The 27711-nt window shown below is 44.0% G+C and overlaps 1 long non-coding RNA gene across 3 annotated transcripts; it reads right to left on the bottom strand.

Annotated features, from left to right (window-relative positions):
* Positions 1-106: 106 nt before the first annotated feature.
* Positions 107-27711, bottom strand: LOC118661945. Of its 3 annotated transcripts, none has more exons than XR_004969542.1 (5): positions 26931-27711; positions 19027-19096; positions 10081-10426; positions 9731-9913; positions 107-3542 (listed from the first exon to the last, which is right to left on the bottom strand). It is a non-coding gene; the product is annotated as an uncharacterized LOC118661945 (long non-coding RNA). The 3 variants fall into 3 exon arrangements; XR_004969543.1 differs by having other exon boundaries at positions 9731-10426; positions 26931-27114; positions 27451-27711; XR_004969541.1 differs by having other exon boundaries at positions 9731-10426.

Raw genomic sequence — 27711 nt, 5'->3', positions numbered from 1 at the left:
GGGCACTACCTTGGTTGCAGGCTCCTCCCTGGCCCAGGCCCTGGTTAGGGCTCGTGCAGGAGGCTACCCTCAATGTGTTCCTCTCACATTGATGTTTCTCTCTGTCTTTCCCTCTCCCTTCCACTCTTCCTAAAAATCAATGGAAAAATATCCTTGGGTGAGGATTAACAACAACAACAAAATAATTTTTTTATGTGATCCAGTAATAACCAATGATTAAGAACCAGGACAAAATGGCATGTATGTGTAGATTTTTCTAGAGAGAGTGTCAGTAGTGTAGCAGATTCTCAAAGAGGTCTGAGGAACAAAGTGTGTAGAAAGATACTTGTTATACACAAAGTGAAAAAGAATTAACATAAAACATTCTGAAAGAAGTAAATACTCCAGTGTCTTTCTGTTGAGTCCTAATCATGTTTATGTAATTGATTCAACAATGAACAGAAATTATAAATGTAAATACATCAATTAAAAGGCAGTTTTTAACTCACAGAGGGATAATAATAGAGTGATCCAAAGAATTCTGGTCTCAAATCAGACAAAGCCTTAGAAAATATGCAAAATCCAATAGGATATAACTTTAGGTATCTTTACCTAAAGATAGGATGTGTGTTATATGGTCCTAAGAATATAAAAAGATATAAGGATTTTAAAGTGTATGAAGTTACACTTCTTAAGATCCTAGCAAATTCAAAGATTTAGACATAGAAGGGAAAAGTCATGTACATACCAAAAGAGCTTATCAGCTTAGTGGGAGCCATGGGCTTTTCCCAGAAAACAAAAAAATTAGGTAACATGTATAACTTGCATTCACGGAAGTTGACTAAGGGAACGTTCCCCTCATAAGTCAAGGAATCATTGACATTACAACATAAATAAGGTTAGCACATACCCTCAAGTTCTCAAACAAGAATCCAGATACCCTCCTGGCCTACGGCTCTTCTAGTAATAATACAAATTGCAATAAAGCTTCACATGCCAAGGTCTTTCCACTTGTCCTCACATGGTCTGCAGGGTCAGGGACTGAGGGTTCATCCAGAGTCAAAAGAACTTTTTATCATGTATTCCTAAAACTTAAAAATGGGGCCAGGGGAAACTGACTTTTAAAAAAAAAAAAAATGCATATCAGAATCATTTTTCAGAAATACATTTTACTTGCACTTACTGGGACTGCCTTTGCTTTCAAAATGCATATTTGAGTCCTTTTTTAGATATTTTCTGTAACTCCCACATATATACATATGAATCTTTAAAATAAAATAAAAAGACTGAGGCAAAATACGATGATCTTGGCCACAGGAAGTATGTAACAGCCATTTCAGGACCTCCCAGCGAGAGTCAATCTCTGTATTTCTGGAGAAGAAAGCGTGGGAGCCTGAAACACCACACCAAACCAGAACAGCTGAACCCCTGGCCTTCCTTTCTGCCCAATATTCTGGATGGGTTCCCTCCTCCCTGTCAGATCATCGTATAGGTTCTTGCTATTCAAAATGTGGTCCCCAGACCAGAAGCAGCAGCAGCACCTACTTGTGAGAGAAATTCAGAGTCTCAGGCCCCACCTGAGACCTACATGGTCATAATCTGTATTTTCCTAAGACTTGCAGGAGATTCCTGTGCAAGTGAAGGTTTAAGGGATCCTGGTGTTGCATATACTGCCTATCCTGCCATGGGCACCTGGAGGAAGGGAGAAGGCGAAGGCACTCACATGTCTACTTCACAGGTAGAGGAAGGCAGGACAGAGCTCTGGGTTCTTACCTGGTGGGGCAAGAATGAGATTTGGACGATGATGACAGCATGCCTCTCTAAGATGGACTGGGAGTTAGCAAACTTGAGTGGTTTTTTTAATGCAATTAAGTCTCCCTCTACTTTTATTTTGACTACCAGCTAACATTTTTTGACCACTTACTGTATGCCATGGACTGTTTTAAGCTCTTCATGTGTACTATCCCGAATAACCCTTTCAATGACCTACGAGTAGCTTCTGCTGTTACTCCCATTTTGCAGAGGAGGAAGGTGAGGCTCAGAGCCAGTAATTAACGTGCTCCAAGTCACACAGCTAGTAATCCACGGTTCCCTCAGGCAGTCACCCCAGAGCTCTCACTCTTTCTCTCAACACCATTATCACTGCTCCTACCTGGGGTAAAGGTGGGCTGCAGGGCAATGAGCAGAACCTGTATACACATCCATATTCAGATGCTCGAGCTGCAGGCTGGCCAAAGAAGGCAACAAGGAAAGTTCAAGGTTGCAGAGAGTCAGAGGCACATATTTGCTTCAAAAGAGAAGGTCATCACTCCGTGGGGAGGGGCCTTCCTCTGGCCACTCAGAAAGAGCTCCCAAGCTGCGATACATGGTGGCCAGAGCCCTGTGGAAAGGCTGCTGGGTAAAGCATTTTGCTGAAAGAGGGAAAATCAAAACTGATGCCCTCCTTGAATGAAGCACTCAGAGCTACTGGGAGTCCCCCTAAGATGCATGACTGAGATGAGTGTTTCTCCACCTCTGCTCTTCTCCCTGAAGAGAAGATTAGGAAGGTCAAGTTATAAAGAGAGCAGGTGGAGAGAGAGGAAGCAGTGGGGACAGTGGCGGCTGGCGGGAGCACTGTACAAGGATGGCTGGGAAGACGGCAACTAGCAGGAGACAGGGGCAGACGTCCAGAGGAAGTGGTTTTCATTAAGGCTTGCTAAGAGCAACAAAGGTTCTGGGAAAACTCAGGACGCCGTGGGAAGGTGAGTGACCCAGAACTTACAATATGTGCTTCTGGAGATCAGAAGATGTCTACTGACTGTGGCATTTTAAAATCCGAGTCCCAGTAGATACACAAGGCTTCAAAGTCTTAAAAATCTTCCTGTTAGTCAAAATTCAGCCTGATTCCTTTGAAGACCACCTGGTCACGCTCTCAAGGCTCCTTTGCTCTCCTGGATTTCAAAGTACAGATGCCAGGTCTCCAAACAGGCCAGTCTACGTTCAAGGATCAGAGGGAAATGCAAGAGCGGGACGAAATGAAAAGCGCAGCTGGTCTGTTGTAAAGGGAGTTGTTTGTGGAAGGCACTGGGGCTACGTCAGTTCTGCCAGATCTTGTGAGAAAATCAAAGTGATTATACCCAGGGCAGGAGGCTGACGTGCCCTCACTGCAGAAGCAGGACTTGAGAAGATGAGTTTTCAGAAGTTCCGTCTGAGATCCCGAGGCACAAAGATGTCGGTGGTGTGGCCAATGGGAGAAAGCGAGCTGGTAATGTTGCTTTCTTTAATCTGAGCCTTTCGTTTTATTTTATATGGGAAATTCTCTTTACCCTTACAACAAAGAGATTCATTTTTTTAAATCTCTTAAATTAAGAGATTGAGCCATAATCCAGAAATAAAAACATGCTTCATTCAAGAAACAACCACAGATTTGTCTTGTATTGTCTTGCTTGTTTTCTGTTGTTTATTTTGTTTTTTGTGGTCCCCATTTCTGAATCTTTTTTTCAGGCATCTTGTATTTGTAATCTGCTTAGGAAAAGGTGAAGGCAGCCCAGTGCTGCAGATGAAGTTGAGACAAGGTTCTTTTCCTGCAGGGAGTGAACAATGCTTACTCTGTGAACAATGGCTTAGCAGACCTGAGTGACAAAGGAGAGGGTAATTGATGCCAAAATTTACAGCTTTTTATAATGTCTACCCACTGGCTGATTTTTGAAGCTATAGGTGTTCTTAATTCGTTTGTCTTTTAATTTTTACATTACATTAACAGTGATTAACATGCAACCTTTACACTATACAGTACAGTATTCTCTGTCTTTGTATTCACCTTTATAAAATGAGTTTTAGACTTTTGTATGCATGTGTCCAAACTCATCAAGTTGCACACATTAAATCTGTGCAATCTTTGTATGTCAATAAAGCTGTTAAAAATAGCTAGTATTTTTTAAGAGGGGTAGCGGGGTCTCAGGCTACTTCATCACAAAAGGAGGAAGGTGGGGAGAGTCTTAGTGCAGGAGAGACAGGGTACATCTTCCTCACTACTCCAGGTGGAATCCGGAATGCTCTTCAGACTGCATTTGAGAAAGGGGCTAGACCTGGGTTGGGGTTTGTCCCAGAAGCCTTTGAGCATAGTAGAAGCTGAAACAGAGCCTCCCTAGTGAGAACAACATCTCCTGGGACTAGCTTCACAGATGGGGAGGAGCAGCCTCCAGCAGGATACAAGCATTGCAGTGGCTGGAGAGCAGGTCAGTTGGGTCAGGCTGCCTACAGAGCCTTCACAGTATGACTGAGATGGAGACAAGGCTGCTAGGAGCTACAAATTAAGCTGCTTGTGAAACAAATAACCTTCCAACCATCTCAAATCAAGTCATTAAAAGCAGTCATGCTATTCTACTTAAACATAGCATTTGCTCCTAAATTCTTCTTTCTGCACGATCACAAAATGGTGTATTGTTTTCCATTTTAGGCCTGAAATCTTAGGTTGTGTTTTTGGAGAATTCAGTGGAATCCAAGGGAGAGATCCTAACTACAGAGACTTAGACACATAATGGGGTGAGGTTTGTTGACCAGGAACCACTACCAAGGAAGAACCTTAGGGGTAAAACTAAGATCTTCCTGGGGTCATGAGATGGATGTCCACCATGGTTTTCTCACTCATTGAAATGAGACCTTCCCCTAGTCACAAACTCTCCCAGGAGTACCAGCGACTCATCTGTTAAACACCCCACAAGCACATCTTGAGCCCTAAACATTCTCCATGTTCATCAAACTGAGATGGTTGTTATAAAGAACTTATCTTAGCACCAGAAAATTTCCAAAACCCTTCCACAAGAATGTGGTTGTGCATTTCCTATTGCTTCATTCTAAAAACTATCTCAATGGTAGAAAGCAATGGATTCAGTGATACTCTTAATACATATCTATTTACTGGTTAGAAGAGCATCGATGCCCATCAGAAAAGTAGCGGTAAATACATTTGCAAGATGCAATATTCACAAGTCTAATGCTCAATGCACAAACTGATCATTTGTTCCTCACAGGAATTTATATTTCCCAGGACCACAAGGACCCCTCTCTGCTCAAAATGTGCCTTGTCAGTCTAGGTGCCCAAAGGTTAAACCACATTACACCAAATACTGGGGCTCTGGAAACGGTGCTGTGGACACGGTCCCCCTCCAGGGAAACCACCTCCCCCAACTTAAAGTACCATTGGACTCAAAAGAGCCGTGTCTGGAAATAATCCTGGCTGTATTTTAACCCCCAACGGTCCATCATTGCCTGAGATCATCTTAAAATTCTCAAAATATCTTTGAATTCCCAAGCCATTATAGTCAGCAAATTTGGTGTTATTTATATTTTTATCTCAGTGCAACTGCATATTCTGGAATTCCCCTCATGCCCTCTACTGCAGACCTCATGCTCTGCCATCAATGGAGGATAGCCGAAGTGGCTTCTGGGATTTTTTATTATAGCTACAACTATAGCTTGGCTGGACAATAAGAGGACAGACTGGTTATTTAGGAAAAGTACCTAAATGTTTATTAATAGTACAATGGACCAGAAAGAACAACAAATGCAAACATCCCGAGGCAGGAAGGGCTGTAGAAAAAGGTCAGAGAGGATAGGGAGTCAAGAGGGAGAGAAAATGGTGCAAGACCTGGCTGAAGTCATAGGCAATACCTGAAGAGCATTTTGGTGATTCTGGATTTTATTTACAAAGCAATAGGACCCTCATATCCAAAATATGTATTAAAGAAAAATTCCTACAACTCAAATAGAAATAAACAACTCAATTAAAAAGCAGATAAAAGGTGTGAACAGGCATGCCACAAAGGAGACCAAAATGGCCAACATAAATTATGAGTGTTCCACACCATTAGTCATCTGAGAGATGCAGGTTAAAGCAAATGAAACATCACTACATAGCCACCAGAATGGCTAAAATTAAAATGTGACAGTACTTAGTGTTGGCTAGAATAAGAGGTACCTGGACTATTCTTACATTCCTGGAGAGTGTTAAATATTTGTACAATCACTTTGGGGAAATGTGTGGTGATACCTACAAAAGGTAAACATATGTGTCGTCCATGACCCACCCCTGGCACATGCCCAAGGATTCTATGTCCACCGGAAGAATGTTCATGGCAGCTCCATTTGGAACAGGCCCAAACGGAGACAAGCCTAAGTGTCCATCAACAGTAGAATCACTAAATGCATTTTGAAACATCATAACAGAATTCTACACTTCAATGAAAAAGAACAAGCTACTCATTCAGACCACATGAATAAATCTCACAGACATAATGTTGAGTGAAAGAAATTAAACATAAAAAAAAGAGTATATACTGTATGATTCCACTCACATGAAGTTTAAAACTAGACAAAGGTAATCTATGGTGATAGAGGTGAGCAGTTTGGATGAGAGGGTTGTGCAGGAGCTTTGCTGATGGCTGGAAAGTTCTTCCATTGGTCTAAGTGGCAGTTACATGGGTGTACACACATGTAAGTAAAATCCATCAGACTGCATGTTAAGAAGTGTGCACTTTAATGCAAGTAAGTCATGCCTTAGTTTCTACAAATGAGGGGGTGAGCAATGGAGGATGAATCCAGGGAAATTGCTGGAAGAGACGGGTGTGTTCAGGGACAGAGGCAGAGAGTCTAGGAGCAAGTCCTGAGGACCCAGCACTGAAGGTTAGGTGGGAGGGGTGAGGCAACCAGTAAAGAATGCCAAGAAATCGGAGGAAAGCAGCAAGGGGAGGGGCAGGAGGCGGCTGAGAGTAGTTCTTACTGATGAGCTAAAGAAAGATGGAAATGGGTGATGGGGGAGAAAGACCCTCCGGCCTCATTTGTAGACATAACATACACAGAAAAGTCATAACTTGTTATGAGGTTTAGAAGTTATTTGGGTGATGCATAGATACAGAGAACAGAGTGACAGTTGTCAGAGGGTGGGGATTGGGGGCAGGGCAAAAAAGGTAAATGTATTAAGCAGCACAAATTGGTAGTTACCTAAAGGTCATGGAGATGTAGATTACAGCATAGGGAATATAGTCAATAATATCCTGATAGTTATGTATGGGGCCAGGAGGGTGCTTGAAGCATTGGGACCACTTTGTAAAATACAGTGGGGCCTTGACTTACGAGTGTCCCAACTAACAAGTTTTTTGAGATATGAGCCATCTCTCGGCCGATTTTTTGCTTTGAGTTGCAAGCTAAAATTCGGGTTATGAGCCAGCTTCAGATACCCCACCGCTAGTTGGCACAGCGAACATCACAGTGAACGCCACAACATTAGCCCAGCATCACGTGTCTCACTCGTTCACTTTTTGATTTGACATACGAGTACTTTGAGTTATGAGCTCCATCACGGAACGAATTAAACTCGTAAGTCAAGGCCCCACTACGTGATTTCCTAACCACTTTGCTGTACACCTGAAACTAATCAGAATAATATTGAATATAAACTGTAATTGAAAAAAATTTTAATACATTTTTTTAAAAAAATAAGTTACCTGGATGATTTAAAAACTTACTGGAGAGAGAAACCAAGATGGCGGCATAGGTAAACACCAGAGATTGCTGCCTCGCACAATCACTTCAAAAATACAACTAAAAGACGGGACGGACATCATCCAGAACCACAAGGCTGGCTGAGTGGAAATTCTACAACTAGAAGGAAAGAGAAAAGCATACCGAGACTCAGAGGAGGTGCGGTGCGGAAGTAAAATACAAAGGTGCGGAGGTGCGTGCGGAGAGGGCTGGCGGCTGAGGTCACGATTGTCTTTTTCAATCGGGAGGGAGTCTCAGGCTCTGAGCTCCAGTTCCGGGCGAGTCTCTGGGGACCCGGACTCATACGGGAGCAACGGGACTGTCTGGGATCGGTTGGAACTCGAGGGCAGCTTTCTCTCGGAGGCACACGCAGCGATTTCCGGGGCCTCTGAGGACAGGACTGAGAGCAGCCATACTGCTCGCTCTGCCCACCCAGTTAATCCCCTGGGGCTCCGCCCCGCCCAAGCCTTGCACAGAGGCTTTTGCATATGAAAGACCTGGCCCTTTGTAATCTGAAAATTACTTAACAAACTGCAGCTGCCCAAGGCCCCAGGGCAACTTGCATTGCTTTACAGCTGGCTCCTGCTGGGTAGCCTCAGGCAGAGGCTAGATTAGCACCTCCTTAGATCCAAGAGCCAGTGTACCCAGTGTTCAGAGTGGGACCATCCAATTATAACTCTGCAGATCCATAAGGAACACACTCGGGGAACAGACTCAGTGAGCACCAAAGCCCTACTGAAGCAAACCTTGCCCCATAAGGTTGTCTTCAGCACAGAAGTTCTCCCACCATAGACACAGCTGATTCTCACACCCAATTGGCCTGAGGTCAAATCCCCCCAGTGTTACCTACAACAATCAAGGCTTAACTACAACAAGACTGTGCACAAAGCCCACAAGGGGTGCACCAAGAGTGTCTACCTCAGGTAATTGGGGAGGCTGAGCCACCGGGCCCTATAGGACACTTAGCACAGAAAGCCACTCTATCGACACAGTGAAGCATAAAAAATGCCAAGACAAAGAAACAGGACACAAATGACAGAAATGGAGGAAAGCAAACTACAGGATATAGAATTCAAAACCACACTTTTAAGGTTTTTCAAGAACATTCTAGAAACCGCCGATAAATGTAGTGAGATCCTCAAGAAATCTAGTGAGACCCTCGATGTTGTGATAAAGGACCAACTAGAAATTAAGCATATACTGACAAATAAAGAATATTATACAGACTCCCATCAGCAGACCAGAGGAGCGCAAAAATCAAGTCAAAGATATGAAATGCGAAGAAGCAAAAAACACCCAACCGGAAAAGCGAAATGAAAAAAGAATCCAAAAATACAAAGATAGTGTAAGGAGCCTCTGGGACAGCTTCAAGCATACCAACATCAGAATTATAGGGGTGCCAGAAGATGAGAGAGAGCAAGATATTGAAAACCTATTTGAAGAAATAATGACAGAAAACTTCCCCTACCTGGTGAAAGAAATAGACTTAAAGTCCAGGAAGCTCAGAGAACCCCAAACAAAAGGAATCCAAAGAGGACCACACCAAGACACATCATCATTAAAATGCCAAGAGCAAAAGACAAAGAGAGAATCTTAAAAGCAGCAAGAGAAAGAAACTCAGTTACCTACAAGGGAGTACCCATACGACTGTCAGCTGATTTCTCAACAGAAACTTTGCAGGCCAGAAGAGAGTGGCAAGAAATATTCAAAGTGATGAATACCAAGAACCTACAACCAAGACTACTTTATCCAGCAAAGCTATTATTCAGAGGTGAAGGTCAGATAAAGAGCTTCACAGATAAGGAAAAGCTAAAGGAGTTCATCACCACCAAACCAGTATTATATGAAATGCTGAAAGGTATCCTTTAAGAAGAGGAAGAAGAAGAAAAAGGTAAAGATACAAATTATGAACACCAAATACGCATCTATCAACAAGTGAATCTAAAAATCAAGTGAATAAATAATCTGATGAACAGAATGAACTGGTGATTGTAATAGAATCAGGGACATAGAAAGGAAATGGACTGACTATTCTTGAGGGGAAAGGGGTGTGGGGGGATGCAGGAAGAGATTGGACAAAAATCGTGCACCTATGGATGAGGACAGTGGGTGGGGAGTGAGGGCGGAGGGTGGGGTGGGAACTGGGAGGAGGGGAGTTATGGGGGGGAAAAAGAGGAACAAATGTAATAATCTGAACAATAAAGATTTAATTTAAAAAATAAAAACTTACTGGAGAAGCCTGTCTCCATTCAAGGTAGGTGGTAGTCACATCCAGGTGCCATCGTCAGAATCCAGGCCCTACAGAAATGGCCACAAGATGGCCTGGTTCCCCAGGAGAAGGCATGCTGCCACGCTGGCCCAGACATCCAAGTGACCTTCAGGGACACCCAGCCAAATGCAGGGAAGAAGGGACCTGGATGAAGAATAAGCTATACTGGTAAACGACTTCAGTTTTTCAACTCAAAGTCACTCACAGGAAAGCATTAGAATCAGGTTGGGTTTAGGGTCATAGGGTATCAACATGTACTGCAGCTGACTTTGCAAAATGAAGGATTTCTGCGATGCACCTGAAGGACATACCTTGGATGCAAATACCATTTCCTTCTCTTGATTTCTAAAGCACTTTGGTGAAAAGCTTTCTTAAGACATCATTCATATGCTTTCCTGTATTGTGTTTATTTATATATATATTTTTTCCTCTTCATATTAGACTGTTAATTCCCTGAAGACAGAAACTGAGTCTTTTCACCTTGTATCTTCCCACTCCCCCGGGGCTGCACCCTGGGCTTCACTGGCCTTGGATGCAGCAGATGTGGGACACATGAGCACTTCCAATGTGAAGACGGACCCTGGAGGGTGAGTCCGCCTTGCAGGCATCCAGCTATACTGAATCGCACCACCTTGAGCCTGAGTCATTGCTGTTTCTCTGAAAGAAGTAAAAATACATTGTTTAAAATTCAAGAAGGCATTTCGGAGAAACACAGATGGCCTTGTGGCAACATAAATAGCAGGCAGGAGAACGGAGACTGCTTCTGAAGGAAAAAGACAAGGTCACCTTGCCCTCCAGTCTCATTAGTGGAAATAACACTTACAGGAAAGTAACATGTTTTTAAAGATGCTTGGAAGTTTCCTAGGTGATCATGAAATTGCTGGTGGCACTATGAGTTTTTCAAAATGCACAGAGCATGCCCTCTGAGATCAACTCAACTGGCAATTAGGACAAAACAGGGTCATGGAGCTTTTCTTCCCTTCTTTGGCTGCTAATTAGGAGATCCGTGACTTATTGGGGGTTTTTATGTTACCTAATGGGCTAAAACTCTTGATGGTGGTGACTAATAATATTGGTGTATTTGAATTTAATCTTTAACTTGATTTCCTAGGGTGATTAGATGATGCTCAGAGAGACTGGTCATGTTATTCTTTGATAGATTCTTTATATGGTATATGGTAAATGCAGTAAAGCAAGAGGAATAAATAATTTTACCCGCAGGCATTCTCCCTGCTCCCCACGTCCGTCAGCAGGCCTGTTGAGGTCAGCAGTCTTCAGACACAAATGGGTGTTCCCAGGAGGATGTGCAGGAGTCCACATTGGCCAGTTTGCCTGTGGACCTAATGCCTTTCCTGTACAGAGTTCATGTTAAAAGCTCATAAAGAGTAGTGTAGCCCAGCCAGCATGGCTCAGTGATTGAGTGTTGACCTAAGAACCAGGCGGTAAGGGTTCGATTCCCGATCAGGGCACATCCCTGGGTTGCAGGCTCAATCCCCAGTGTAATCAATGATTCTCTCTCATCATTGATGTTTCTATCTCTTTATCCCTTTCCCTTCCTCTCTGAAATCAATAAAAATATATCTTTGTGGGGGAGGGGGTGTAACATGGGGATAAGGACACATATGTAATAACTTAATCAATAAAAAAATTTTAAAAAATATATATATATATATCTTTTTTTAAAAGAGTAGTGTATCAAAGATGTTTTAAAAACATGAACCCAGAATCAAGTCAAGTAGACCTGGTTTGCTCCTAGTTCTGTCCCTCATCAGCCTCAAGAGAGCTTCTTAACCCCTCTGAGCCTCAGTTTTACTCATAAGTAGAATGGCAATAATGACGGTACCCACCCTGTGATTGTTTTTAGAATTAAGTGAAATAGGACATGTAAAAAACTTAGTAGAGTGCCTAATTCCTGATGAATGCTTACAGAACTATTATCATTATTTTATTAATCTCTGAATGTCTTATAGCTTAATCATTCTTTACAGGATCTGATCCACTTTGCAATCATTACTCCATCCAGGGAGAGAAGGGATCCCTGCTGGTGGAGGAAAATCACAAGCAAGGTAGTCATATGTACTGAATTCTACCTTCATGCTTAGAAGACAACTCTTTGATCAAGGTTAGTTAGGACCTCACAGGGAGCCTTTAGGATTCTACAGAGGTGACACTGCTAAAATATTGCACATCGTTGTATGTTTATGGTTCCAAATAAACCAAGATCTTTGAAGAGTGCTCCTCTATCAGTCTTGTTCTTTCTACAGCCGGTGGAGAAGGATATCTTGGCTGAGATGTTGCCATAAAAATATGGATGGCAAGCACAAGCTAGTCAAGGAATACCCTGCTAGCTGAGTGGAACTTACAGAGTTTGCATTATTGTTCATGAAGGGGGGATGGTTGGACAGTGGCCATTCAGTGGGAAACTCTTGGCTTTTCCCATGGCTGATAAATGGAGATTTTCAACCTTGTTTACCAAGGACACTCTGAAGAGGACACTATGAGAGATGGGCATTTCTTTGAGGCTGATTGACCTCAAAAGAGAGAAGACATGAAGTCACTTCACTTCAGGTAGATGACAAATACACATCAATATATATAAACCAGAAGCCTGGTGCATGAAATTTGTGCACAGGTGGGGTCCCTAGGCCTGGCCAGCCAGCGATCAGGGCCAACCAGGTTCCCCACCTCCTCGCCTCCGCCTTCCCTCACTACCTACATGCCACCACCTCACAGTTCCCTGCCTCTCCGCCTCCCCACCTCCCTCCTTCCCTCGCTGCCCACATGCCGCCACTACGTGGTTCTCCACCTCCCCACCCCGCTCCTTCTCTTGCTGCCCACGTCTGCCGCCACCCACTCCCGGCTCCCCATCCCAGCCTGGGGCCTGGCCCCAATCGGATAATCGGGACCTGCCATCCGGGGGAAGGGACCAGGAGGTTGTCCAGCAGGCCTCAATTGGGTGATCGGGGCCTGTCAGCTGGGGGGAGGGATAGGGGGAGGGACCCGGGAAGTTGGCTACCAGCCCCAAGGAGGGAGCTGGCCCTCGGCCCCCCTGGGAAAGGGGCTGCATCCAACGCCACCCACCTTTGGTTCCCCATCCCAGCCCAGGAGCCCGGCCCTGATTGGGGCCTGCCGGCGGGGGGGAGGAACTGGGAAGTTGGCCTGCAGGTTCTATCAGTGACTGGGGCCTGCAGGCTGGGGGCAGCTCCTGCGTTGAGTGTCTTCCCCCTGGTGGTCAGTGTGCATCATAGTGACTGGTCGTTCTGGTCGTTCCATTGTAATGGTCATTTAGGCTTTTTATACATATAGATACCTTTGGCTAGCAAGTCTCGGTGACAGGTCTGACCTGGGCACCAGGGTCATTGGGCCAAAGTGCAAACAGAGGGTAGTGTTTATGGCCAAGATGAAGTGGAAGAATTAAAAAGAGGAAGGAAACAGTTTGCAATGTGCTCAACAGAAGTCTTCTTAAAATAAAAATCAAAAAATTATTTTTCTCAGCTCTATGTCTGCTCTTATAATCTCTCTATTTAAATACCAAGTTGTTAACATTTTTGAAATGGGGAAGTCAGCTTCACTAATTTACAGAACTTCTTCCTGTCTAGACCTACAACTCCTTAATTTCTAATAAAAGTGAGTAAATAATACCCCAAATGCCAGTGTGATGTCCAGGACTGGTCAGAATCATCTGGGGCACGTTTACATATGACACAGGGACTGACCTAGAATCTCTAGGTATGGGCCCCATTAGTTAAGCACCCCTGATGACTTGTGATGGTGACCAACTTTGGGAACCCCTGAAATAGGCCACATCCATGCTCAGCTTTATAAAGTCTGCACTTGAATGTCACTAATTGCCGGGAGCCGGTCCATGCTTGCTGTTTCAAGGGACCTGGCATGTATGGCATACTGTTCTTGATATGTTTGCTCACCTTCTTGGCACTATGTGTTTTAACCAAGGTCTCTGAGAAAGGTTGTTTCCCCAGGTAGGGATTTTCCCCTGAAGTTAGGGAGGGAATAAAACCTCTTAACTAAGTGCCAGGCGGGTAATTAATCACTTTAACTATGAACAATCATGCTTAAGCTACATAATCTTTACTCCCTGGAATGGAGATAAGAAACGCCCTAACCTTTGAAATAGAGATTGATAGGATTGGAATCAACTGGTATAAATACAGATGTAAGAAGACAGAATGAAGAGAGACAGAACCTAGGCACAGAACCTACACAGAACGTTCTCTAGAGACAGAAGAACTTCGCTGGAGAGAACATGGCAAAAGATCCTGGACTGAACCTGACTACAGAAATCGGCAAGAGAACCTGATTAGAACCTGGTAACTGAACCTGGCTGGAGAACCTGGACAGAACCTGGCTGGAGAACCTAGCAAGACAACATGGACACAGAACCTGGCTGGAGATCCTAAGCAGAACTTTGCTGGAGATCCAGACCAGAACTTGGCTGGAGACCCTGACAAGAGAACCCGGCTATGATGATCACCTGAACGCTGCCTCTGTGTCATTCCTTCTTTGCCGACTCCGTCCACACCTTTGGGGACCCCTGGACCTGCTGGGGCTGGACCCCGGCAACTAATGGTCCTCATTAATGACCCTCCTTAAACTACCCATTGGAAAGCTTACCCAGTAAGTTCCGAGAAGATAACATGATGCCAATAGCCAGTCTACTGGATAAGTCCACTTATCCAGGAGTTTTCTTTTCTCCCTCCAAAGTCCTAACACTTTCCACTTAAATTAGCCTTTTCCTTGAGCCATGTCTGAACTTCCCCTGTCTCAAAGTGGAATCCAATTACCTCTTCACACCCTGAAGATGTTTTCAGTTGAGTCTTGTAAATGCCACATCAGTTTGCCTTCTGAACATATTGGCTAAATGTCCAAAATAATAATTACTCCAATAGGGACTTGGTAAAATTCTTAATGAGTCCATGAAGTGAGTATCTGCTTTTTTTAAAAAAAAAAAAAGGCATTACATTTCAAGTGTGTGTGTGTGTGTGTGTGTGTGTGTGTGTGTGTGTGTGTGTGTGTTGCAGGGGAGGAATTAATCTTGTATTCCAATGGGAGGTAAACAATCTGACCTTGTATCTAGAAACTGGAAGACAAGTTTCTCCTTTATCATTTGGGGGAAAAATGCCAGGAGTGAGGAGGCAGGAAAGGTGATGAGGGTGAGAGAGTAGTGTTGTGGGGTTTTTTTATTAATAATAGTTTTTAAATGGTATAACATGTATAACATGCCTAATCCACCATAAATCATATTTCAGAGAAAAAATCCTTTAACCTTCCGTCTTCCTTTGTGGGGAAGAAAGATGTCATGGAAACCATGTCTGTGCCTAAAGCGAGTGACAATGAAAACAACTGTTTCCATGACTCCACAAGGAGATGTCAGCCTCTACACAGAGACAAGTGTTGAGCATCAGGAATTCTCCCCTGGCTTAGATGCCTTTGTTCACTCTGCCCCAGTTACTCTCCGTCAATAGTCTATCCTCTCACATTTTCCTTCCAGTTTGACTTGAATTCGTAAAGCCAAGTTCAAATCTGACAGCTTCTCCAGAAGCTTCCTCTCCCCTCAGTTAGAAGAGATTTCCTACCCTTGAAAGTTAGCTCCCCAGACCTTGCATTAGAGCTGTAGCTCTCAATCGGGATGATTTTGTCCATCACGGGACTTGTGGCCATTTCTGGAGAAGACATTGTGGATTGTTTGCACTGGGAGGGCGCTGCTGGCATCTAGTGGGTGGAGGCCAGGGGTGCTGGGAAGCATGCTACAGTGCACAGGACATTCCCCATAGCAAGAGATTATCAGCCCCAAACATCTGCAGTGCTAAGATTGAGAAATCTTACTTGAGAGTGATTTGTGTGCTGGCTCTGAGGCAGCCAGTGACACAGCTGAGCTCTTCCTCCTCCTTGGTCTTTTCCCTCCTTGGCTCCCAGGACACCACACTCACTGAGCTTCCTCCGACCTCACTGGTCCAACCTCTTGTCGCCTCTGCTAAACCACCACCACCCCCAGTTTCCAACTTCTAAACATTGAGTGTGCCTGAATTCAGTCCTTGGACTTCGTTCCTCTACCCATTCTCACTCCAGTCTATCACTTTAAATATCTATAGACCCACTGGACCCCTTCCCTGAATCTAGATCTCAGCCCAGACCCTTCCCCTAAATTCCAGGTTCATAGAAGTTAAACATCTCTCTCTTGGACGTCTCCAGGGCTTCTCAAACTCAGCATATCCAAAACTGAGCTCCTGCTCTTTCCCCAAAAACATGCTCCTTCAATTCATCTCAGTGAATGGCAATTCCACCTGCCCAGTTGTGCATGGACATAACTTTGCAGGCATCCTTGAGACCTTTCTTTCTCTCTAGCACTCATTCGATCCACCATCAAGTCCTATTGACTCAAAACGTATCCAAAATCTGACCACTTCTCTCCACTTCCACTATGGCCTCCTTGGCCAAGCCACCACCATCTCTTCACCTTGAACATTGCAACCGTCCCTGACTGGTCTCCCTGCTTTACCTCTCTCCCCTTCACAATACAGGAGCCAGAGTGATCCTTTTAAACTGTAAGTCACCATACTATTGTCTGGATCTACGAGTTTTTGTTTGTTTTTCTCTTTGTTCATTTGTTGCTTTCAGTTTTATATCCCACACACGGGTAAAATCATATTATTCTTATTTCTGACTTATTTCGCTTAGCATGATATTCTCAAGATCCATCCATACTGTCGCAAATGGCAGTATTTCATCTTTTCTTATGGCTGAGGAGTATTCTATTGTGTATATGTACCACATCTTCTTCATCCAATCATTTATCAAAGGACATTTTGGCTGTTTCCATGTCTTGGTCACCATGAATAATGCTACAATGAGCATAGGGGTGCATCTATCATAGGGATATGAATAACTGTTTTCTAATTTTGGGGTACAAAACCATAAGACAGTTTGCTGGGTCATATGATAACTTTATTCTTAATTTTTTGAGGAGCCTCCATACTGTTTTCCATAGAGGCTAGGGAGCTGGAGGTAGCAAAGGGTAAAGGGGTCAAATATACGGTGAAAGAAGATTTGACTTGGCCCTCACCGGTTCGGCTCAGTGGATAGAGCGTCAGCCTGCATACTGAAGGGTCCCAGGTTGAATTCCGGTCAAGGGCATGTACCTTGATTGTGGGCATATCCCCAGTAGGGGGTGTGCAGGAGGCAGCTGATCGATGTTTCTCTCTCATCGATGTTTCTAACTCTCTATCCCTCTCCTTTCCTCTCTGTAAAAAATCAATAAAATATATTTTTTTAAAAAAAGATTTGACTTGGGGTGATGGGCACACAATGCAATATGCAGATGATGTATCATAGAATTGTGCACTTGAAACCTATATAATCTTATTAACCAATGTTACCCCAATAAATTTAATTTAAAATAATAATAAAATAAAATGTAGGTAAGTCAGGCCATGTCCCTTCTCTATTCAGAATGCTCAATCGCTCCTATCATTCCAAAGTAAAAGCCAAAGTTCTTAGAGTATTTTACAAAGTTTTATATAACCATTTGCTTCAAAATCCCCCAATCTACCCCGATAGCATCTCACCAACTCCTATCCCACACTCCCCTCCTTCACTCTGCATCCACACCGGCCTCCTCACTCCTCGTGAGTCTGCCTGACACATTCCCATCTCAGGGCCTGTGCCTTTGCTGTGCCCTCTGCCTAGACTCATCTTCCCCAAAATCCCCATGGCTTGCCCCATCAGTCCCTTAGGCCTTATTGAAGCTTCATCTTTCCAGGGAGGCCTTCCATGGCCGCACGATTTAAAAGTGTAGCCCTCCTCCTCCACTTGTCGGTTTTAATCTGTTTTCCATAGTGCACATCACCATTCTTATCGGACTTGTTGTCTAATCATCTCAATAGGATGCAGCTCTCAGAGGCTGGGACCTGTTTCCATTGCTGTCTGCCGGGCACCCAGACTAGCGCTGTCCACAGTAAATGCCCAATGAGATGAATGAACGCAGCCCCCGTGAGACTTCAGATCCTCCAGGAACATGAGCTGCTGCTCATCACCGCACACGGCATCTTGATTGCTGCTCATTTTTCCTCTCCCTGACACTGTGTTCTCATATAGGCAGTCACTGTACAGGGCGCTCTGGTACACATCAGCAAGTAATTTCATTTAATTTATTAGGAGCTCAATCCATTTTTTAATTGAATATTCAATCTGAATGCTTAAGATGTCAAAAGGTATCCTGGCCACAGTGAAGGATTCATCACGCTGTCTCTACCAGGAGTAGGCAGAAGCTAGTGCCGGCTGCCTCAAAGGGCAGGTGTCGGCGGAGTTCTTGCACCATCTGGTGGGCATTCTGGGAACTACACTTACTGAAAGCGTGTCTCCTGGTATACGTGAAATGTTTGTCTCCTCCCCACCCAAGAAGCAAAGCCATTCCTCTTCTCCTCCCCAGTCCTTGACTTCCCAAACTCTCCTTGACTGTGAGTGGTTTAGGTTGGAGACTCTCACTGTTTTTCAGGAAAAAATTAATCCCCTCCTGGCCCAACAAGGAGAGAACTGAGGCTGCTTGAGGCTTTGGCTTCTCTCAAGCTTATTCCTTACTTAGCAGCTTCATCCAATCAACTCCCTAAGTCAGGAAACCCTGTGGGGAACATCAGTCTTTAATCTTCGGGTGGCTGTCCTATGAGACATAATTTCAGTGCATCGTGGGAGGCTGTCCCACTGTCAGTTCCCAAAACTTAATACCCACCAGTCTGGTGGGAATTCTGTACTGTGCCTTTTATTCCACTATCAGAAGTAGGTTTTAGATGTAAATACCCCAGGGAGAGGTAACAGCATGATTTCCAATCTTACCAACCTAAGTGACCCATAGCCAACCTACAGGCAGGTGTTAAAGAGTGAGGGCAGAGAACGGCGACTTGTCACTTAGAAGGAGTGTCTAAAGGTAGACACTAAAGGGCAGGGCCTGTGACAAAAAAAGGAGCCTCCAAATTCTACTTCACACACCTCACAGCTTCCCTCCTGCTCAGCCTGCCTAGCCAGGGTCATGCTGTGATCACTACCATGTATTGGTGATTGGGAAGAGAAAAGGGCAGATCAACCTTCTGGAAAATTCTACATTCAGATAACTTATAAAGCAATTCTATGACTCTCAAGAACACCAAACAATATCAACTACAGTCACCAGAGTGTGCCTAGGAAAAGATTGTAGACACCGATCCAGGATTTGTAATCAGCACATGAATTATATGAAAGGAACTTACATTTCTGAGGTATAGAAGGTTCTTGAATCATTTTAGTCAAGATGAGGGGAGTTGTTTGGTTTTGTGATATCTGTAAAGAAAATGAAAGTGTGTAACCTTAACTAAACTTAAACTTCAGGCCAGTATATCTGAATTTCATCAGAAGCAGAAGGGAAGAAAATAAACATTTATTAAGAGCCTATTTATGGAAAGTACTGAGTAGGCATTTTCCTTGTTTATCTAAATTTAATGACTCTCTTTGAGGCCAGCTATGTGACCTGGAACTAGTAGCTTAACATCTCTGAGCCTCATGATTTCCTCATCTGTGAAATCATGCCAAACAGTTCCTCAAAAAGTTAAGCATAGAATTACCGTATGATCCATCAACTCCACTTCTGGGGAGAGACCCCAAAGAGGCAAAAACAGGAACTTAAACATAGTTGTTCACCAATGTTCAAAGCAGCATTAGTCATCATAACCAAAAGGTAGAAACAACCCAAATACCCATCAATGGATGAATGAATAAACATGCAGTACATGCATATAATGGATTAAACCATGAAAAGAAATGAAATTCTGACATGTGCTACAACATGGATGAATCTTGGAAGCATTATGCTGAGTGAAATAAGGCTGACACGAAAGGACAAATATTGTATAATTCGACTTATATGTGGTACCGAGAATAGGCAAATTTAATTCATAGAGACAAAAAATAGAATAGAGGTTACTAGGTGCTGGCGGGAGAGGAATGAGTAGTTGGTGTTAATGAGCAGATTTTCAATTGGGGATGATGAAAAGTTTTCTAAATGGATAGTGGTGATGGTAGCACAACATTGTGAATTGCTTATTCCTACTGACTTGTATACTTAAACATGGTCAAAATGGTAAATTTTATATTACATATACTTTACCGCAATAATAGATAAGTAGATAGATAGATAACAGTGCTTAGTTATTATTCAGTTATGTCTTTCTCAGTCCCCAAATCAATCATCCTACTATACTGTCTAATTCCAAATGTATTGAATTGTACAATTGTAGAAAAATTGATATATTTTACTATATGCAAAGAGTATGTTAATAGATGTTGTGAGTTAATTGGGGTAGTTTTAGTTACTGAAGCACAAAAAGGAAAAACATTAATGAATTTTTCCAAGTACAAAATACAAAGTAGAGAGGGCTCTCCCAGCTTCCCCCTGAGCGGATTCCTTCCTGGACCAGCTCTCTCCCCAGGGAGACCCCGGCAGGGCAGGCAGTTTCTAATCTTCTATAGTTGGATGAGAAAAGGCCCCACGGTGCACTTTTTTTCCATTTACAGTGCAGAAGAATGACTTTTCCTCCAAATTTAATTGAGATGGAGCATTCCAAGACCAGGAAAATGTCATGCATCAGATGATGAGTAAGCCAGACATCATGGGAATGACTGTCACAGGACACAGCTATTTGCCAAAAATGTGGCCTATGGGATTTAAGGACCATGTCATGCTGCCCCGATGGATGGTTTTTATTTGGATGAAATGAAACCACTTATTGAGTTTTCTTTTGAGGGGAAAAATGTCCAGAGAATATGGGAGGAAGAGAGGGCTGCACAGGCAGGTGCACACGTCCACGTGCTTACGGCCACAGGGAGGAGGGGAGGTGCCCCGAACTCGGGGAACTCGAACTCGGGGAACTCTGGATCTTACAAGAGGAAGTAGCCTACTCTTCCCAGTGAACCAAAAGCAGCAAGGGATAAAGGATAATAAAATACCTGAGTTATGCTTTTACCTACAAGAAAAGCCAAGAGGACTATAACTTTGAATACAAGTTATAGAGTATGAACCTGTCCACACAGGGCATTTACCATATTTTCTTATCTCTTTCAAATCCCGCAGAAGTGCATGGTCAAAACTGAAAACATAAAAGGCCGTAAAATGGGGATCTAAATGGCTCTCCAGGGGGTGCGGTCATGCTGAGAAATCATACTTGTGAAGGCAGGTAAACATGTGATACAGGAACAAAAGCAGTGAAGCTTAAATGTTAAAGCAACTCGGTGGACAGACATTAACTGAGCACCTGCCCCGTAAAAGGTATTGGACTAGGCTCCAAGAAATAAAGAATAAAACATGATCTCTTCCCCATTCTACATTATAATCTAGTTGTGCATTTTTTAAAATATAATTTTATTGAGTTCAGAGAGGAAGGGAGAGGGAGAGATAGAAACATCAATGATGAGAGAGAATCATTGATCGGCTGCCTTCTGCATGCCCCACACTGGGGATCGAGCCTGCAACCCGGGCATGTGCCCTGACTGGGAATTGAACCATGACCTCCAGGTTCATAGGTCGATGCTCAACCACTGAGCCACGCTGGCTGGGTGGTGGTGTGTTTTTTCAAAAATCTAGTTCCATAAACAGAAAACTATCCCAATTTGAATAGTTCATGAAATAAGTAGTATAGCGAGTGGGAATTCCAATCCTAGATAGAAGGGGGAAATCTGTGTTTAACTCCTCCCCGTCCTGAGTTCTAAAGGACATACTAGTAAACCCAACACAGTGAAAAAAATAAAAGGGGGCTATTGTTAATGAAAATTCAACCGATGTCTGGAAGAAGGAGGAGGAGGAAGACACGTTAAAGTCCAGAGGAAATCACAGCCTGCAGGCTACATGGAAAGGAATATGTTCCAGTAAAAAGCTCCTCTACTCTGCCAGACTCTGGTGAGGTCTCGAACTCAGGCTCAGCAGGAATGATGGAGGCAGCGAGATGAAGGTGCATATGAGAAGGCTCTGCCCCACTTCCCTCACCCAAATCACCTAGAAGCCAGAGGTCATCCCCACCCACCCCAGGCCCAGCCTAATCCTTAGAGAGCTCTCCAGAAAACAAATCAAATGACACATAGGGGAGGGGAAAGAAGGGGAGGGGAGAGAAGGGGAGGGGAGAGAGGGGAGGGGAGGGGAGGGGAGGCTTAGATTCTGATCTAGTGCAGTTAGATTATTGGACAAAGTCAGCGAAGGTGTGAGTGAAACAGAAACATACTAGGTACTCTGACCCTGAGAAGTACACATCTTTTACCCTGGAGAAAGTTAGTTGAGTGGTAGTTTTAGGGTTTCTTGCTCCATGGGAAATAATATTCTCATCCCTGGTGAGTTCAATTTCCAATCAGCCTCCTGCGTTTATCTCTGTTGAGAAGTCACCTCCCACCAGTGAAATTCCATTTGGCTCCTGGTGTGGCCTTTGGGAAGACTGTCATTTCACTGTTGATATTCATCTCATGTTTGTTTAGCTGGAACAGTGCTAACAATCATTGGACTGATTCATACTATTCTTATGACATAAAGATCAGAAAATCCTTAGTCAACCAGATTAGCGATTTTCAACCTTTTCATCTCATGGCACACATAAACTAATTACTAAAATTCTGCAGCACACCAAAAAATATATATTTTTTGCCAATCGGACAAAAAAAAAAGTATAATCTTGAGTCATTCACACCAGATGGCTATTGTTGTGTTGGCTGTCATTTTTTTATTTGACAATCTAATGGAACAGAAGTCTATGCACCTGACTAAATGGTCAGGTATTGCATGTATTAAAAATTCCTGTGGCACACAAGTTGAAAATCGCTGAACTAGATAATGCCATCATGAAGTTGGTGGGTGATGGCATTTCCAGTCATCTAACAATTCACTGGACAAATACAAGCCAGATGCTGTGTGGATGCTGGAGGTATAGAGATGGGACAGAAAATTTACATGGCCTAGATTATGGAACCATTAGGAGAGAAGGACATTAGGTTAAGAACCCTAAACGAAATGTAAAATTGTGACAAGTGCTATGAAGGAGGAATATACATGCGGTGCAATTACAGTGTGGGAAGGGGAGCCTGACCTCATCAGGGAGCTCAGAAAAGGCTTCCCTTGAGGAAATGCCTATTGAACTAGGACTTGAAGTAAAGGGGACTAAGTGGAGGAGGAATAAAAGGACGTCCAGTGAGGTTTCCAGACCTACTGCTGAGGGAAGACCAGGGACCAAAGTACAGCCCACTGTGGCCAAGTCCTGAAGCAGAGAGAGGCTGGCAAGGCAGGTGAGCACTGGGGCATCGGAAAAAGAGGGCCTACATTCACCTAAGGGCCATGGAATGTCACTGAAAAGTTTGTAAAAGATGTATGATTGGTTGTATGATCCAGTGTCATTGCTGGGTAAATGTCCAAGAGAACTGAAAACGTATAAGCACAGATGGCCATACCAGCATCATTCACCGTAGCCAAAATGTGGAAACAGCCCAGAGGTTCATCAAGTGATGAAGGGATTAACAAAATGGCATATCCATACAATGGAATATTACTCAGCACCCCCAAAAAAGAAATGAAGTACTGCTATAAGCTACAAAATGGAAGACTCTTGAAAACATTATGCTAACTAAAAGAAGCTCGTCCCAAAAGCCCACATCCTGTATATTTATACTTATAGAAAATGTCCAGAATAAGCAAATACATAGTCAAAAAGGAGATTAGTGACTGCCTAGGGCTAGGAAAATGGGTTAATGAGAGGTGACTGCTAATGAGAATGGGATTTCTTTGGGGGAACGATGGAAATATTCTTCAAATTAGATTGTGATGATGTTTGTACAACTCTGTAAATATATTTAAAATCATGAATTTTATACTTTAAATGGGTAAATTGTATGGTATGTGAATTATATGTCAATAATACTTTTAATGTATGATTAGATTTCTGTTTTGGGAAAATCAGCCTGGTAGCAGTGTGGGAAAAATTAAAGGAGTGTACAAAATCAACACAGTGAGGGGCTACTTTCACAATCCAGGAGGGTGCTGATGACAGACTGGACTACAGTGGTCATGGGGGAGACAGAGAAAAGTGGACCACATAAGAGGGATTTAGGAAGCATGATACACAGGGGTTGGTACCTGGTTGGCTACCAGGAATAGGGTGAGGGAGGAGTCCAGGATGGCACCCAGGTCATGGCCAGTTGGCTAAGTGGTTGCATTCACTAAGATAGGGCATGCTGAAGGGGGCTCGAGCTTGCTTTGTGGACAGGGTTATCGGTGGATTTAGTTTAGAGGGGCTTTTGAGACATTCCAGTAAAGATGTTCAGCAAAGAGACACTGGAATAGTACTCAAGACAGAGCTGAGGACAGTGATGTGTGGGTTACCAGCATGTTGTGGCAATGAAGCTGGGCTTGAGCGAGGTCACCTGGGAGAGAAGAGAACTCTGTTTTAATGGCTTGCCTAGAGGAGAATACATCCACACAAGGGAAGCCAAAGAAAAGTCTAGAAACATAAGCGGAAAGGCAGGAGAGTGGTGGTAGAGAGTAGTGCTTCAAGATGAGTCCATGACATCAGGTGATGCTGTGAAGTCAACGAAGGTGAGAGCCAGTCTGTGTGCATTGGGGTTAGCAGCATAGTGTCATAGGGGCTGTAATGCATTGGAGTGATGCGGCAGAGCCAGACTGCCATGGGCTGAGAGTGAAGCAGCGAATAAGAGGGGAGGAAATGGAGGTCAGGTGTCTTGGTTAGGTCCCCAGAAGCAGACTCTGGGACAAGAATGCGAATGCAAGGCATTGATTAAAATGCTCCAAGAAAATATTAGAGGTGGGTAGAAGAATGCATGGATGGATGGGGGCAGGGAGAGAGTCATAAATGGAGGAAGGAAGGAAGGAAGGAAGGAAGGAAGGAAGGAAGGAAGGAAGGAAGGAAGGAAGGAAGGAAGGAGATAGATTTGATAGATGATTGACAGATGATAGATAGATAGAAGATAGATAGATAGAAATGTCTCTGTGTAGCTGCAGAACAGTCCATTACAGAACTGTACCACCATTACAGGACTGATGTTGGATGCCAACTTTCTTCCTTGTACCTTGTTACTGCCCAGTCTAGGGTCAGACCTAATTTGTGTATCTATGCTGTGTGACCATGTCCAGTTTACTTAACGTCTCTGAGCCACAATTTCCTCACCATCAGGGTTGTACATGGACACGTATCACTGGTGTGTGAAGTACCCACACAAAGGGGAAGGCTTCCTGTGGATGGAGTGCTCAGAGACGGCAAGGGCTCTGTTCTACGTAGCTCAGCTCAAGGAGGCCAGTTCCTGGGGGGAGGAGCTAAGTCCACACTGCAGTTCATCTTCTGCAAACAAGCAAAGACATAAATCTAGACAGAGAGCAAGGCTCTGGAGCTTAGGAGCATGGCATGCTGTGGAGGTGAGGTGCGGGGTGTGCTCACATCCCATCAGCATCCCTGCTCAACAATGGGACTGGCAAGCCACTCCAGTGTCACCTGAAGAAGAACTTGGGAAGATAACGGTGCGCCTGTGAGTCAGAAGCCATGAAGCAGTCCCACCCACCCCCACTGTCTCCCCAAGCAGAGGGGGCATGCTGGGGAGACCTCAGATAACCATGGGCCCCGAGGCGCTGCCAGTGGTAACTAAGGACATGCCAGCTCTCTGTTACTCCCCACAACCTCCCCATCAAGGTGAAAAGGCCCCATAGAGAGGTGAGGGGAATCCTGATGGGGCTACAAAAGGTGTCCATGTCCCCATAGAAGTCCCAAATAGGCTCTGGGTGACGTTCCAAGAGAGAGACTGTAAGTGTCTGAGGTTCCCCTGAAGGAGCCAGCATTGGCCCTGACCGGGTGGCTCAGTTAGTTAGAGCGTCTTTTCAATACACCAAGGTTGCAGGTTCAATCCCCAGTGAGGGCACATATAGGAATCAACCAATGAATGCCTAAATAAGTGGAACAATGAATCAATGTCTCTGTTCTCTTCCTCTCTCTCTAAAATCAATAGATTATATAATTGTTTTTTTTAAAAGCCACCCAGATGTACAGAATCTGGCACTGGTGCTGGACACCACAGCTAGAAGAAAAGAGAAGGAAGGGAGGCCCAGAGAATCCACCATGCAAATGCCACCCCACCCCCACCCCTGAGAAAGTATCAAACAGCCCAGGGCAGGGGCCAGAGGGAGCACAAGAAGCCCCCAGAGTGACTGAATGAGCTTGAGGCAACTTTTTGAGGCCAGGAAAATGTTCTAAAACTGGATTGTGGTGGTGGTTGTCCAACTCTATAAGTTTATTAAATCTCATTGAATTACACACTTGACAGGGGTGAATTTTATGGTATATAAATTATACCTCAATAATACTGTTAATTAAAAAAAGGAAACCAGTGGATGTAAAATTCAAATGGTAAATGTGGCATCACTGTCATATGCAAACCAAAATAGAAATTGCCAGGATGCCTGATGTGTCAGGAGCCAGACAGCTAGGTTGCCTACCGTAAGCCAAGGTTAACCAAACTCTGTTCTAAGAATATAGCAACCCTCCTGCCCGTATATAGCCAATGCGTTCATTTATCCCTACTCATATTTAAGACAGCTGGCACAGTGCTGGGCACACATAAGCCATCAGCTGAGTGGTGTTTCACTGACTGCTCAGGGCAGATGGTCGGTGCCAGGCTTGGACACCGGACAGGTCCCGAGAAGCAGGAATGCGGTGAGAACCGTGGGTCAGCCAGGCTGAGCAGCAGAGAGGAGAGGTTTGGAGATCTGACAGCCAGTCAACAAATCAGGACCAGAGGATGGCCCTGCAGGGCCTGGCAGCATTGACCACAAGAGTACATGGTCATATAACCTCCGCATGCCTCAGTTTCCTTGTCTGTAGAGCAGTGCTATTTTCATGGCACTGACACAGGGATTAACGGAGGTAACACCCATCAAATACTTGGAAAATTCTCAGTGTTAACAATTACAGTTATGATTATTCCATAACTCACAAGCTTGAGAAGTGTTAGTGTCTTAGAGAGCATGGCTGCTCACAAGGGTTTTGGGGGGGTTTTCAATCAAACTGAAGCAAAAGAAAAAGCAGGAAGGTCTTGGAGAAAAAGGGGGAGAAACCAATCATAAAATTCAAAAAGCAGTTCTTGTTACCAATACTCCAAGGCAAAACTGTCCTTTTTTTCATGATCCAAAATCAGTTTCGACATCAAGGTCATGCAGGTGATGGTGATTATGGTGTCCTCCTACGGCGAGTCTGTGTTCGTCATCCTCTCTGCCTGCTCCCCAGACTGTCCTGATCCTGTAGGAGAGACTGTGCCACTCCAGGAAGACGTTGCTGGTGAGGCAGCAGCGCGGGCTGGTGAGTCACACGGGAATGGGTGGCAGACAACATCAATTACCCCCACTGCTTCCTGTAAGCGCTGTGGAGGAGGGCATACATACACACACAGACACACAAAGGCCAGCTGTCTCCAGTTCTACGTCAAATGCTTGCAAAGGCCCCTGTGTGATTAATGGCATTGTATTCCTTTTTATTTTACTCATATCGGTATATTCCTGACAAAGGGTAGAACAAAACAATTCCACAAATGACTTAAAGGCACATGGCATTGTTATTTAGAATCAGAGAGAAAAGGAGGTAGGTGGGGGAATACAGGGGAAACAACCTAACCTGACACAGGATCCACGGAGCTCCCAGGACGGGTCTGTCTAGGTCACATGGCACACCATTCTTCCCTCATTCCCTGTATTTTAGCTTGGGTCAAAGGCTGAAATGATTGATTGATAAGAAATGATTAATGAAAATGATACTATAGCAAACACTCTGGATGTTAAAAGACATATTATACTAAACTAAGAGCTCAGTGCATGAATTTTTTCACCTTGAAAGGAACTGTGGGCTGTGAGGCTTTGGTGAGCAGAGGGACGGGTC

Source organism: Myotis myotis, unplaced genomic scaffold (assembly GCF_014108235.1).
Source record: "Myotis myotis isolate mMyoMyo1 unplaced genomic scaffold, mMyoMyo1.p scaffold_m19_p_8, whole genome shotgun sequence".
Taxonomy (NCBI): domain Eukaryota; kingdom Metazoa; phylum Chordata; class Mammalia; order Chiroptera; family Vespertilionidae; genus Myotis; species Myotis myotis.
Note: the sequence above shows the minus strand (reverse complement) of the source record. Positions and strands in the feature narration are given on the sequence as shown.